The sequence below is a fragment of the Eleutherodactylus coqui genome, chromosome 5 (genome assembly GCF_035609145.1).
Source record: "Eleutherodactylus coqui strain aEleCoq1 chromosome 5, aEleCoq1.hap1, whole genome shotgun sequence".
NCBI lineage: Eukaryota > Metazoa > Chordata > Amphibia > Anura > Eleutherodactylidae > Eleutherodactylus > Eleutherodactylus coqui.
In genome coordinates, this window is record NC_089841.1 from 130,664,944 (window position 1) to 130,679,580 (window position 14,637).

At 40.6% G+C, this 14,637-nt stretch overlaps 1 protein-coding gene across 1 annotated transcript in view; it reads right to left on the reverse strand.

The window, feature by feature from the left end:
* The window catches only part of FBN2 (fibrillin 2), a 225,764-nt gene that overhangs the window by 176,307 nt on the left and 34,820 nt on the right, over positions 1-14,637 (reverse strand). The window lies entirely within an intron of this gene.

A 14,637-nucleotide genomic window follows, 5' to 3' on the forward strand; every position in this document is an offset into this window, starting at 1 on the left:
AGCTTATAATGGTAATTATTTTTTATTTATTTTATTACATTTAGAAAATATTTGTCTTATTAAAAATAATACACAAGGTACTATGTAACTATAACATGGATATAGTGTAAATTGTATAAAAATGAACAAAATAGGGATGAACATCTAAAATATTAATTCTGGTAATATTCTGATCTATTGTAAGGGTTAAAGGGGGTTGTACCAGAATTATAAATTATCCCCCATTGAACCTGAAAATGGGGGGTCCCGTGTCCCACTCTCCTGGTGACATTTGGTAACATCATAAAGGAGCCCTGGCTGATGATTGGCCGTGCACTGGCCTTTGCAGCAGGTATTAAAAAATGATTTTCCAACCATTTTCGACCAAAATCAGTTCGGACTTACTCCATTCAATTTTGCTAGAATAGAGGCGATTTTATTGCCTGGACGATCAAGAAGAGTAAAACTAATTCTTAACACCAAAGTAACCAGTAACTTCACCTTTAGGCCTTAGTCAGACGGGCGTTTTTTCGTGCGATTTGCGGATCGCATGACGGATGCGCATCTGCAAATCGCGTGACCGGTGCCCGAAAATCGCCCGAAAATCTGCTCCTAGCCGCGTTTCATTAGAAACGGCCTGGAGCTGTCCAGTGCATTGCATTCAATGGAGCCGGCAATACAGCCGGCTCCATTGAAAGCAATGGGCTGCCGGACAGCGCTGGATGAATTGTCGGGAAGGGCTTAAATATATAAGCCTTTCCCTGCAATTCATCCAGAAATGTGTTAAAATAAAAAATATATATATACTTACCTTGTTCCGGCAGCTGGAGTTCAGCGCGGCCGGCCTGCAGTGGGTGTGAGTCAGACCTGCCCCCTGATTGGCTCAGCCTGAGCCAATCAGAGGCAGGTCTCATGAATTCATGAATGGGTGTGAGTGAGACCTGCCTCTGATTGGCTCAGGCTGAGCCAATCAGGGGCAGGTCTGACTCACACCCCCTTCACACCCACTGCAGGCCGGCTGCGCTGAACTCCGGCTGCCAGGACAAGGTAAGTATATATATATTTTTTATTTTAACACATTTCTGGATGAATTGCAGGGAAAGGCTTATATATTTAAGCCCTTCCCGACAATTCATCCAGCGCTCGCCCGCAGCGCATTGCTTTCAGTGGAACCTGCTGTATTGCCGGCTCCATTGAATTCAATGGGCAAACATCGTTCTTCTCTGCCACAGCTGTTACAGCTGTGGCAGAGAAGAATGATTTGTCTTCTATATGTTCTCAATGGGGTCGGCGCTGCTGCCGCCGGTCCCATTGAGCGCATATAGAGAAGAGAACAGGAATCGCAGATCGCAGATAGGTGCGATCTGCGATTTCTGTTCTATAATTTATCAGACGAGCGCATAAAAAGCGCTCATGTGTCGGATACCATTGCAAAGCAATGGTTTTAAAAAATCGCCGGACGCATTCGCATGCGCAAATCGGGCGAAAAAACGCCCGTCTGACTAAGGCCTTAAGGGGTTTTCAAGGGAGAATACTATTAATGACATCCTCAGGATAGGTCATCAATAGTTGATTGGCTGGGGTCCGTCGCTTGAGACCCCGACCTATCAGCTGAGCGGACGCATGCTGTCAGTGCTGCAAATACACAGAGTTCCGAGCTGAAGCAGTGGAAGTCTCTGCGCCGACCTTGGTGTAGTGATCGTCGCTTGTAACTGCAGGCACAGCTCACATTGATTTCAATGAGAGCTATGCCTGCAGTTACAAGCGCCAGACACTACAAAGAGGTTGGCATGGAGACTTCCGCTGCTACAGCTCAGAACTCTGAGTATTTGCGGCGCTTATAGAATGTGCCCACTCAACTGATTGGTCGGGGTCCAAAGCGACCGACCCCAGCCGATCAACTACTGATGACCTATCCTGAGGATAGGTCATCAATAGTATTCTCCCTGGAAAAGCCATTTAAGAGTACACATACAGTATATAAGACAGAGCTCCATGCTCTCTTATTTCTGCACTCTATAAACAGAGACTGTCTGCTCTTTGCACAAACTAGAGAATGCACTATTAATGATTTATGTTTTAATCTGAAACTTTACCGTAAGTACTCTATGGCAGAAAATGTGTGGTTTTATCATGGGGTTTACCCCACTCAAATCCCTCATCTGTTATGCAGAGCTGAGTGCCGCCGGAAGACTCATCATAAAACATGGTCATGCATTTATTTCCATAAGCTCCATTTTATACTTTTATGTGTTAGATTATTCATAAAGAAACTGTTCATCTGTCTGTATATATTGTTACGTGTTGCTACTTGGACCTGTAGTACTATAGGTTTCCAGGAGCACACTTCCACAGGTGTGGGATGATTGAGCTGGCTGGGTGTGTATTGCTCCAGTTGGCCAAACACCACCGGTCTGCTGCACAGAAATGCTAGTACTCTAAATTCCCAAAAGAGTGCGCCCATCAAACCCATCCACAATACAAAGTCTGGGATTAGGACCAATATTGACAAAATATATTTTCTTAATTATCTCTAATGCCCCATTCCAAAATTAAAGTTTTTTTTTACACAGTCCCAGACCATGTGCATTAAATCTGCAGCATCCACATAACATTTTGAGCAATCTGAGTTCAATCTAATACCCATATTAAACAACTTTAATGGAGTGCAATAAACTCTGTGCACGAAATAATTGCGATACCCATTCACATTCAGATAGAGATATCACTGGAATCATATGTAACATTGAGGTCCATTTATCACTGCTAATTTTGCCCAAGTCATTTTTCTTTTACCTTTATTGGGAATTGTTGTAAATAATAGAAAAGCATTTTTCTATACAAATGAGATATTACATCCTTCTTAATTCCACAACACTCAAGAAAATTCACGAAAAGGCGTTGGACCCTAAGCATAGAAACCAACTGGGCTTGGGCAGCAAACACATTTTGTAGTTGAAAGAACTGGAAAAGGCAACAATGGCGAACCTCAGAGTTCTCTACATTGTTCAATGCTATGGAAAAAAAACTCGAATTTACCTTTTCTAAAAAGATTACACCTATTTTTTCCCATGTTGAAAACCCTTCCAACCTAAATAACTCTAGCAATTTAGGGTTTTTCCATGATTTAATCATTAAGGAAATTGTCGGGTAAAGTCCTTTTTTCCTCCATAACATTATAATGATGCTACAACCTGTTTTTTTAGAAACTAATCTGCCATTCAACCCCACATCATTTCTTTCTGCCCAACCCTCCAACTGTTGCATTTCAGACGCAAAAAAATATATCCAAACATTTGGAATTGCCAACCCACCAGATAGCTTATCCCTGTGAAGGGTCTGCAATTTAATTTGAGCAGATTTCTTATTCCACAATAAACTCCTAAATATCGTATGAACTCACAGAACTGCTTACTAAGAGTATAACTGGAGAATTCAGAAGTATATAGAGGAGCTGTGGCATCAAAACTATTTTAATAGGATTTCCCTTGCCAATTATTGGCTGGGCTCTGAATTTTGAGGGGTGGGGCTGTTCTTTGATCTCATTTTAGAGGGTCTATATTAATTTAGAGGGTCTGTATTTAGGAGGTCCTATCTGGTGTCTGTATTTATTTAGGAGGTATAGTCTGGGGTCTGTATTTATTTAGGCATTCTTATCCGGATCTGTATTTGTTTAGGGGGTATGATTTAGCACTAAAATAATTTTTGGGGTCTAGAGTTTGTATCTATTTAGGAAGTCTGGTGTGGGGGTTTGTATTTATTCTAGGACTTGGACTGGGGTCTAAATGTAGGGGTCTGGTCTAGGATCGGAATATATTTGTGTCGGTATAGAGCTTTTTGATAGCTGCGAAAATGAGGAGCCAAATATGTCTCAGCACCAGTCGGCAGGAGAAGTTGTTGTAGCAATCTTGGTCAGATGAAAAAGAAAAGAAAGTGTCTATAATCAGAGAAGGGCAAATACCCTGAAACAGCTGTATGTACATGGAGTCTGGCTTTGCTTTTAATTCCCAGTCATTGTTACAAGGCTTGTATAAAGAGTAACTTGGTTTGAAGGAATGTTGCCTTCTAATAGGTGGCACTGTGGAGGTATTATTCCATCTCCCTTATCTGCATATTACCTAGAGGAGCATGAATGGCCTTTTGAGCCTCCTCACTCACCATCTAGGTGCTCTCCCTAAGGAGAAAAGATAGTGTTCCTGACCCCCGTCCCAGGCTTCTCACTAGCAAAGCCAGATTTCTACTAAACACTGATGAAGGGCAAATACCCTGAAACAGCTGTCTGTACATGGAGTCTGGCTTTGCTTTTAATTCCCAGTCATTGTTACAAGGCTTGTATAAAGAGTCTAACTTTGGCTTGAAGCAATGCTGCCTTCTAATAGGTGGCACTGGAGGTATTATTCCATCTCCCTTATTTATAATCAGAGAAGACATCTGTGAGTCACTGGAGTTATAGAGGATTGGTTACCTCTCCTGACTTGTCTTTAATAGCATATTTTTTAATCCACTCAAAGTTTAGAGAATGTCTCCCAGGCCTAATTGACAATTGGGTGTTACTATTTTCCTTGTTAGGTAAATATATACATACACAGTATGATACTGTCAGGGGTGATTGGACACTGTCAGTGTGTAGGCACACAATGTTTTGACAAGGGGAATGGTAACACACAATTTTCAGTGCTAGCACAGAAAGCACATAGCATGGCAATGCAGCAGTGGGGAAGAGGTTGGGACCAAATTTTGGGAACAGCCCAGGGTCTATGGCAGTAATGGCGTAACTTTTAGAGACCCAGTGCTCAAACTGCAACCCAAAACCCACTTATTTATTGCAAAGTGCCAACACGTCAGGGGGCGGGGCTTATCACAATGTATGATTTTTACCTCCGTCATTATAAAAAGGACAGTGCTATTTCAAAATAGACAGGGTGCATATTTTGACTGCGTTCTGGATGTGTAAATGCTGTAGAATTTGCCACAGAAATTTCCGCTGAGGACATTCTGCAGTATTACTGCCATATGCAAACATACCCCGGTAGCAATAGTGACCCCCACAGTGGCCTCAGCAGTAATAGTTACCCCCACAGATACTTCAGTAGTGATAGTGTCCCTCAATGTGGACTCAGTAGCAGTAGTGCCTGCCACAGTAGCCCCAATAGTAATACTGACCCCCACAGTTGCCCCAGTAGTTATAATGACCACCTCAGTAGTAATAGTGACCCTGCACCATGGCCCTAGTAGTAATAGTGCCCCGCTGAGACCCATATACTTACCACCTCCTCCTCGTCAAAGTGCTGCTGCTCCTCTACTTGGCACGGCTGCAGACATCAGTGTGTGCTTCTGGATGCTTCCTCCCCTCTGCTCTTGCGAAAATAAGGAGGAGACGTCAGGGAAGGAGGTTCCCGGGTGCACAGTGATATCAGTGTGTGCCTGGGATCAGCGTCACTGAGTGAATACCGGCCAGGGAGCTTCGGGGCTGTTAAGAGCTGGCAATATAAGTGAGGTGGTAGAGTCCTACATTTTGACATTCTCTATCAGATATTAGCAGTAGCAGTAGTATGTTATTGTGATCTGATGTAACATACATGATATACTCATGTGTCAAGTAAAAGACCAAAGAAGATCACAGAACTGCTTACTAAGAATTACTGAACTGCACTATTTAATCCTATGCAATGTATTTACATTTTGCTTTATATGTTTACAGGACAGCATTGAGGCTCAGTGGGTAGCAATAAGGTCATGAGTTGCAATCCAACCAAAGTAAGATCTAGATGGAGTCGGTTACATGACCCACTAATTTTAAAAGCTCACAAAAATAACCAATGCAAAGAGCCCATATGTGTATCTGTTGTACAAAATATGTTTTTGCTTTATATAACTTAGTGCGAAGTAATACGCTCAAAAAAGACACATGCATATCTATACACAGTAAGGCAAAAACTGAAATCATACCCAGATTTATAATAATAACCAATTGTGAATGTACATTATCCTGCAAATATATGATAGATAGATAGATAGATAGATAGATAGATAGATAGATAGATAGATAGATATGAGATAGATAGATAGATAGATAGATAGATAGATAGATAGATAGATATGAGATAGATAGATAGATAGATAGATAGATAGATATGAGATAGATAGATAGATAGATAGATAGATAGATAGATAGATAGATATGAGATAGATAGATAGATAGATAGATATTTCAAAAATAATCTAATTCAGCAACAAGAAAAGATGGGGAGAGGTCAATGAGAAGAGTTTGCTTGAGTTTACTCTATTTTAATTATTATGTTGATCCAGATGTAAGCAAACAGAGGAGCAGTGTAGAAGCCAATATATACACAATAATCCCTAACCTAAGCTCAACTATTTGGAGAAATAAAATACAGATTTTAGATGCTATTAATAATTAATGGACAGCTTACTAGATGGAAATAAACCTGTTTACTGGGCACAAAATCTAAAGACCTTCATATATATTTTGTCCTCCATACTGATCACACATTGATATCCCCTTTTGGGTTATGAGTTCTTATTATGCTAACTCGATATATCTTCTGATGAGTGATTAATATTAGATGTTTAGCCTTTTAAGCTTAGTATTGTAATGCTTGAGTATCTTTGCTTCAAGGAGGCTTGAATTACTACCCCTTATATAACATAAAATATACCTAAGTGCATAAACAGAAGAAAATTTACTAATGTCAATTTACTAATACAACTTCTGATAACTTATTTTGGGAAACACAGCTTGAAGGGGTCATAGCTTACTTCTCTATTGAGTGCTGAATGGATGGCCCAGTCCATCTAAAGGCCAGTACAGTATATTTTCCATCCACAGAGGTCATAAAGTATGCGAGATGCAATACATCCTCTCCCTTTCACCTAAACTTGCGGTTCCTGTGATTCAGGGATTGAGTTTCATTATAAGATATACTGGAACACTAGAAACGCTTGGCTCTTTAACCTCTGTTTGCTTAAACTTAACTACTTTAAGGACTAACTTCCAAATTTGATCATTTTGGCAGGTACAATCATCCAGTACTTTGGGATAAAACATTTTTTTTTATATAATGCCTGTTTCAGTAATGCAAATCTAGAATTTAAGACACTAACTAAAATACTTAACTTATTTCAAAACTGCAGCCTGCAAACACATTCAGACTTGTTTTGGGTACCACATGTAAAAACGTTGAATGTTTTTAGCATATGGCTTTTGACATTGCGGTTTTCTTCCCATGAAGTCAATGGGAAAAAATTCCACAAGAATGCCTGAGCTGGAATATGTTGCAATTTCATAAAAATGTACCGGGCCCTAAAGACCACAGTGTTGAGTGTGGCTGTATGTGAATGGGAATTTGTAAATTCCCATTCACTCATATGTAACATTTGTGGTGAAAACCTAGAGTGAAAGAAAACCCAGTAAAATGCTACTGTACTTCTAACCTGGATCTCAGTCTGACAGGCAAATCTATTGCCTAGAAATAGTAGTATGCCAAGAGCCTCTAAAAATGTAGACCTGGCCCTTATATTTTACTTTAGCTACTTTTATGTATAAATATACAAATCATATAAATGGTAAATCTGACAATTTTATTCTTACGCTGTAATTTTATTCTTACGTTGATACATTTTAAATTTGCTTCCTTAACTTTTTTATTAAAATCATACACTTTATATTACTTTATAAACCCTCCAATTAAAATTCTAATAACTTTATACAAGCCTAATATCGGATATCCAACCAATTGTAAAGATTAAAACTGCCATTAAAATTTTCTTCTCATATCCTGAATTTATTTGCATAGCCTTACAGCAAATGATAATGTTAACATAAGCCAGCTAAAGACATATGTAATGGCTACCAGCATCAGCTACATTACCGCTGATGTGATTAATATAACCGTGACATGTAATGAACCTCAATTACACATCATATAAACATTGGAGAATTTCTTTCAAAAAGATCCTTAAACAAAATGATTGCAGCCTTTAGAAAAAAGCAGTATTTCCATTTGCAGTGCATTTCATTCCAAATGTAAATATAATATTCTTTGCAGATGGCTTGAATCGAGAACTTTCCAAGCATAAATATTCGAAAATGTGAACATCTATTTCTTTTATGTGTTTTTGCCAACTTCTAGCAGACAGACTGTATTAAAACAATTCTGTGATGTCTAGATTTCAATTAATACTATAACAGTAACAGAACTGGCTAGGTATAGGTATGATAAGGGCAGGAAAGAGTTGACAGTGAAATGGACAGTGAAATTGGCACAAAATAGTCATCCAACATCTCTACTAACATGTGTAACCTGAGTGTATGTCAACTGCAATGGTTTAAGGAACGTTACACATAGCAGAAAGGCTGCAGAATTTCGGCATCAGAAGATACAGAGTTTCCCTTGCCTATCCAGTCTTTGGGTTGGCAGCGCACCCCTTTGTCCAGTAGCGGCCTCTAGTAAACACAGGACACCTGACCACAACATTTCCGCTACATGTAAATGTACCGTTAAATATTTTAAACTAACTGACATGCTCCTTTTCATCACTACCCACACACATACCGCAAGTCCAAGTAAAAATATGTTTACACTGCTAATATGCCATGTTTCCCATCTAATGCTTGCAAATTGCCATTAGGAAGTAAAAGTTTCTAACTCTAGAACACTAGTGGCTCAAAACAGCTCACATAGCTATAACTTTTTCTCTGTTAACATTAAAGGACTAACAATGGAGTAGTTATATAGCCAAACGCCAGTAGTGAACACTCTCACATCTACAACTGTGACAAAATGCCATATCCAGTGACAGAAGTGGTGTGTCCAATTGTTGGATGAGTTAGTGACTATATACCCAGTTCTAGGAAGTCCAGTGAGCTTTAGTTTCAATTAATTTTATTACGATATTTTCAAAAATGGTACAGGAATAAAGCATTTTTTTTCCCCACACAGGGGGGGGGGGGGGGTAATTATTGTCTTCGTAGCATACATTAGATTTTAATACAACATGTTACTCCTAATGTGGAGTATTGGGAGGGGGTAACAAAGGGTATAAAACAGGGTCGTCAAGGATTCAAATCAGCTCTCTGATGTAGCCTAGTGAAAAACTGGAGCCGGCTTCCAATGGGGAATTGTAAGAAGATGCAAAAATGTGACGTAGTCCTGGGACTTTGAGATAGGTAATCCAGCGTTGCCACGTAGCTAGAAAATTCGTTAAGGTATCCGTCCGAATAGCATAGATCCTTTCATATAGCATAATTGTACAAACTCTATTGATCACCTCTGAGAAAGAGAGGTTCGGGCATTTCCAATCCAGTGTCCTTTAATAGTGACCAGGTGTTAAATGTTCATGCATGGTGAGAGTACGGCACCCTTCACTGAAGTCACCAACATAACAGACTAAGGACGGGCTCCCATGAGCTGGTCAGATTCCATATATGGAGGCCCGCAGCGAATTCCGGCTGTGAGCCCAGCCAGTGACCCTGTGTATCTCCCTTAATTGTACTGCGGATGACCATGGAGGCTCGCAGAGGTCCATGCACTGCACTTTTTTTCCATTTGTATTTCCAGACCTTCGCTTTGTGATGAAACAGCTACTCAAAGCACATACGCAATGTTAATTATGTATGGGCTGCAGGTCGGACACCCCCATTAACATCAATAGAAGCTGTTCGCGTGGATTTCATGGCAAAATAAAGCATGCTGAGATTTTTCTTCCGCTCACAGTATGCGCAATTGGTATCTGCGAGTGTGAAGAAAAAAATCGAAAATGCATTCCTTTCAATGGCCGCGGTTTACTGTGGATCAGACTTACGGATGGTAATTGCGGAATCCGCAATACAAAACTGCTTGTGTGAGCCCGGCCTAAGGTGTACTTAATGTCCATAAGTAACCAACATATACAAGTAATAAAACACCAACATGTGGGAAACACCAATATAGGATTGGGAATGTTATACCTAAGCAACTTTGGAGTTATGTACGCTGCCTAAAACCAAGATGATCATCCTGATAAGGATGGCATCACGTCTTAAACCTAGGGGTCTTGGCTTGTCCCTAGATGGAGAATAATGAAGAATATGGAGTAGATGGAAAGGCAATCTTGTCTGACTGAGCCCTTATACTTAGCTGTTGATGACTACTGCTGCACCAGACTTCTAAGGGTGCTTTTATACTGGAAGATTCTTATTTGCATGAGCAAACCAGCCAGTGATATCATCACTGGCTTAAGGCCCATTTAGACACAATGATTATCCCTCAAAATTCACTCAAAAGTCATCTTTTGAGCAATAATCGTTCCATGTAAATGTGCCCATCTTTCAGTTTTCTGCTTAATGATGGATTTCAGTTGGGCTTGAAATCTGTCTTTCAGCAGAACAGCTGATAACAGCTGATTGCATTGTCTCAGCTGTTCTCAGCTGTCTGCCCCGCCAGCAGAACAAAGAGAATTTATTGAGAGAACAGTGGGTAGTTCTCTGAATAAATTCAGCTCCCTGCGGCTCACACCCTACTAATTGGTACTAATAGGCATTAGTATATAGGCGGGCCCAGAATAAATACACTCCCATTATGGCATATTGTCTGTCTGCCCATACACCATGGGGATATTGAAGCATAGACAAAGAGGGAACATCAAACACACAGGGATTCCTGACAGACAACTCCCAAAGCAACTTCTGCAGTGACAGGATACAGGCAATCGTCGCAGCCAGCGCCCAAGGCGCAGTCATGTCACTCTGGCTCTACTTTCTAAATTGTGGTCAGCATGCCACAACACTGGGGCTGGATTATAAGGATGACAAAAAGAAGCATTTGTTCATATACTGCTCTCAAATGTTTCTCACATACTCTCATAAAAGTTTAGAACTGACTTCTAACAACTATTTCATATCTACAATCAGCATACATCAATAATGCATTATATTATACTGTTACTGTGGAGGAAGCCGCCATCATTTTTCTTCCTAAATGGCTTGAGATATTTTATATTTTTACATCTTTGACTGAATAGAGTTTTCATGGTTTAGTCTTTCACTAGTAACAGAGTTGTTTTGTTTGTATCCCTAGAGTTCACTTTGCTCTTATTAGTGTTCCAGGTGGTAAGTCTTTTAATGTAGTGGTTTAGTATTATGATGACTGATTAGTGGTTACTTAGCTTTTTCAGTTATGTTACTGTTTTGGTGCGAAGCAAATTCAGTTTTGAGCATTTTTGAGGATTAGTTACATCATAAATCTAGAATAAGAAATATTGAGAGAAACAGTTGCAAAAAGAAGAAAAGTGAAGCCTTTGAAATTACCTGCATTTCTTTATTGATTACTAATAAAATAGGGTCTGATTGCTATCTATAGACTATAGACAAACACAATGTGATTAAACAAATAACACAAGCAGTTGTAATGTTCATGTATTTCATTGAGCACATTGAATAACCATTCATCATGTATGAAGAAAAAAAACATAAGCCTCTGTATTAATAACTTCTGCAAGAGCTAATTGACAAATGGTGCTTCAATTAAGAAGATGATATTGTAAATGTGGGTTTCATAGGTCCTTTGCCAATGAAAAACGGCACACAAAGCTTGGCTACAGACAAATCTGCTTTTTTCAAACAAGATTCGTTAGTGTGAACCGTGCCTTAATGCAAATGACTTACAGAAGACTTCAAAAGCTATATTATAGAGACACATGAAGGTTCAAAAGGCTGCAAAAGTGTTGCTAAAGACATGAGTGTGCATTAATTCAAGGTTGGACAAATTATCTACAAATGGAGAGACTCTTGCTATTCTCCCTCTTGACAAGAATACCCCAAGAGTATAACAAATAATCCTGAAGGAGATGAAACCAAGAGTAACAGAAAAGACCTACAGAAGACTCTACAAACCACTGTGCACGAGTCCAGTATTAGATAAAAATGAAGAAGAATGGTTTTCATGGAAGAGCACTATAAGGATACCACTGCTGTCCAAAAAAACATTGTGTCCCATCTAATAAATCTAATAAAAATCATTACTCACTTCTTCTGACGTTCTGCGGCGCTCCTGCAGGCTGTCGCTCCCTCCTGGTTCCCGGCAGAGCATTGCTTTCTGGACGCAGGACTTGAAATCCCCGCCTCCAGAAACACAGCCAATCACAGCCATTCAATGACATCATTGTCATTGGCTGTGATTGGCTGAAGGCACGTGTGTTTCTGGAGGCGGGGATTTAAAGCCCTTCGTAGAGAAAGCAATGGTCTGCCGGGAACCAGGAGGGAGCGACAGCCTGCAGCAGCACTGCAGAACGTCAGAAGAAGTGAGTAATGATTTTTATTCTTTGCTCCACTGTATTGCCGGCGTATAAGGTGACAGTTGGGGGGTCGTCTTATACGCCCCGTCACCTTATACGCCGGTATATATTTTTATTGTAACACATTTCTGGATGAATTGCAGGAAAGGGCTTATATATTTAAGCCCTTCCCGACAATTCATCCTGCGATCGCCGGCAGCCCATTGCTTTCAGTGGAACCTGCTGTATTGCTGGCTCCATTGAATTCAATGGGCAAACATCGTTCTTCTCTGCCACAGCTGTTACAGCTGTGGCAGAGAAGAATGATTTGTCTTCTATATGTTCTCAATGGGGTCGGTGCTGCTGCCGCCGGCCCCATTGAGCGCATATAGAGAAGAGAACAGAAATCGCAGATCGCACATAGGTGCAATCTGCGATTTCTATGGCCCTAAGAAGGACCGTTGGGGTTCTTGAAACCTAAAATACTCCTAACACTCTCTCTATAGCAGCTCCACCAAGATACCACTTTCCCTGAACTAATGTCAGAATGCATCTGTGGCGAGCCGCGGGAGGGGCAGATTTTAATACTCGGGTGACACCTAATCTCGCCAGCCACTCACTGCAGTGGGGTGGTATAGGGCTTGAACGTTGCAGGGGGAAGTTGTAATGCCTTCCTTGTCTTTCTATTGGCCAGAAAAGCGCGCAAATTTCTCAGGGAAGAAAATGAAAGTAACCCGAACACCGCGTGGTGCTCGTTACGAGTAACGAGCATCTCAAACACCCTAATACTCGAACGAGTATCAAGCTCGGACGAGTATGCTCGCTCATCTCTACTTGGCATCTTTGATGGGTGAAAAAATAGAAGATTTACGTCTTGAAATGGCAAAGTCACACTCCTGACCTTGACCCTAGCTTGATGCCATGGCCTGATGTCAAGAGGGCTGTATACAAGACATCCAAGAAATATTGGGGAAATGAAACACATTTGCAGGGAGCAATTGTCCAAAATAGGTCCTCCAGGCTGTGCAAATATTTGATGGTTGTGATTTCTGCTAAAGGTGAATGTACAGTTTTTTTTTCCTTGCACTGCTTGTTTATTCAATATGCTCAAAAAAGGGAAAAGGTACAACTGTTTGTATGTTACTAGTTTAATTAGACTGTGTTTGTCTACAAATGTGACTTAGATAATAATAATCAGACCACATTTTATTAGAAGTTAATGCAGAAATCCAGGTAATTTCAAGAGGTTCACATATTTGTTCTTGCAGCTGTATGCTTTCAAGAAACATATAATCTGGTAATGATGGTTTTCAAATATATTTAATGGGGTTAGGGGTCTTGAAGAAAAAAAAAAGAACAGCTGTCACATATCACAGAATCTACCAATGTGACTGAACCTACATGTTTTGTATACCATATACCTTAAAAATACAACACATGTATAATATGGAAAACTCACATTTTTAAGCTAGGAATGAAGCCAATTTTGGTCATACATACGCTTAAAAATGACCCACACAAGAGTGAATTTCCTGATTTCCATTTTCTCTTTCTTAAAGATTCATCTCTTAAATTTCTTTTGGCATCCATGCTCTTTTATGTTTTGTACAAACACATAGCCAAGTTATTGTATCATAATCAGTCACCACTCACCATCAAGCAATATTTACTACTAATTATTGCTCCATTACCAGGCATTAGAGATGAGCGAGCACGCTCGGTTAAGGCAATTACTCGAGAGAGCATCGCTACTTTTGAGTAACTGCATACTCGTCCAAGAAAATTCGTGGGGGGTGAGGGTGAGCGAGGGGGGGGGGGAGAGGCTGCCTATGTTGAAAAAAACAGATCACATCTCCATTCTCCCAGCCGATAGTCAGCCTGTTGAAAGGACATCACAGACTGCTGCAGCCAATCACAGAGCTCAGCAGCAGACTGCTGAGACCTGTGATTGGCTGCAGCAGTATATAGTCTCCTGTTCACAGACCACCTATACAGTCTGTAAATAGACCTGGAGATCTGAATGTAGGTGCGGCACTGGAGTTGCAGAGACCTAGAACTGGTGAGTGTAAAATCTTTTTTTACTTGTGAACATGAACAGCATATTTAAAGGGAAAACAACCCCCAAAACCCCCTTAAAGGGGTTCTGACACACACACAAAAAATTTTTACTCACCTTGCCTGGCCAGGACCGATCGCCAGGCATGTCCCCTCCAGCCAGCATCTTCTTCTGTGGCTTGTAGAAGCAGAGCAGGAGTGGTCAAAATGACCGCTTCCTGCTCTGCTCCGTCCGTCAGCCACTTCCGAGGTGAACGGACGGGCCACCCACAGCAAGCACGTCACAAGCAGTGTTTGCTGTGGGCGGCCCGTCCTTCCCGGCTGAACTCC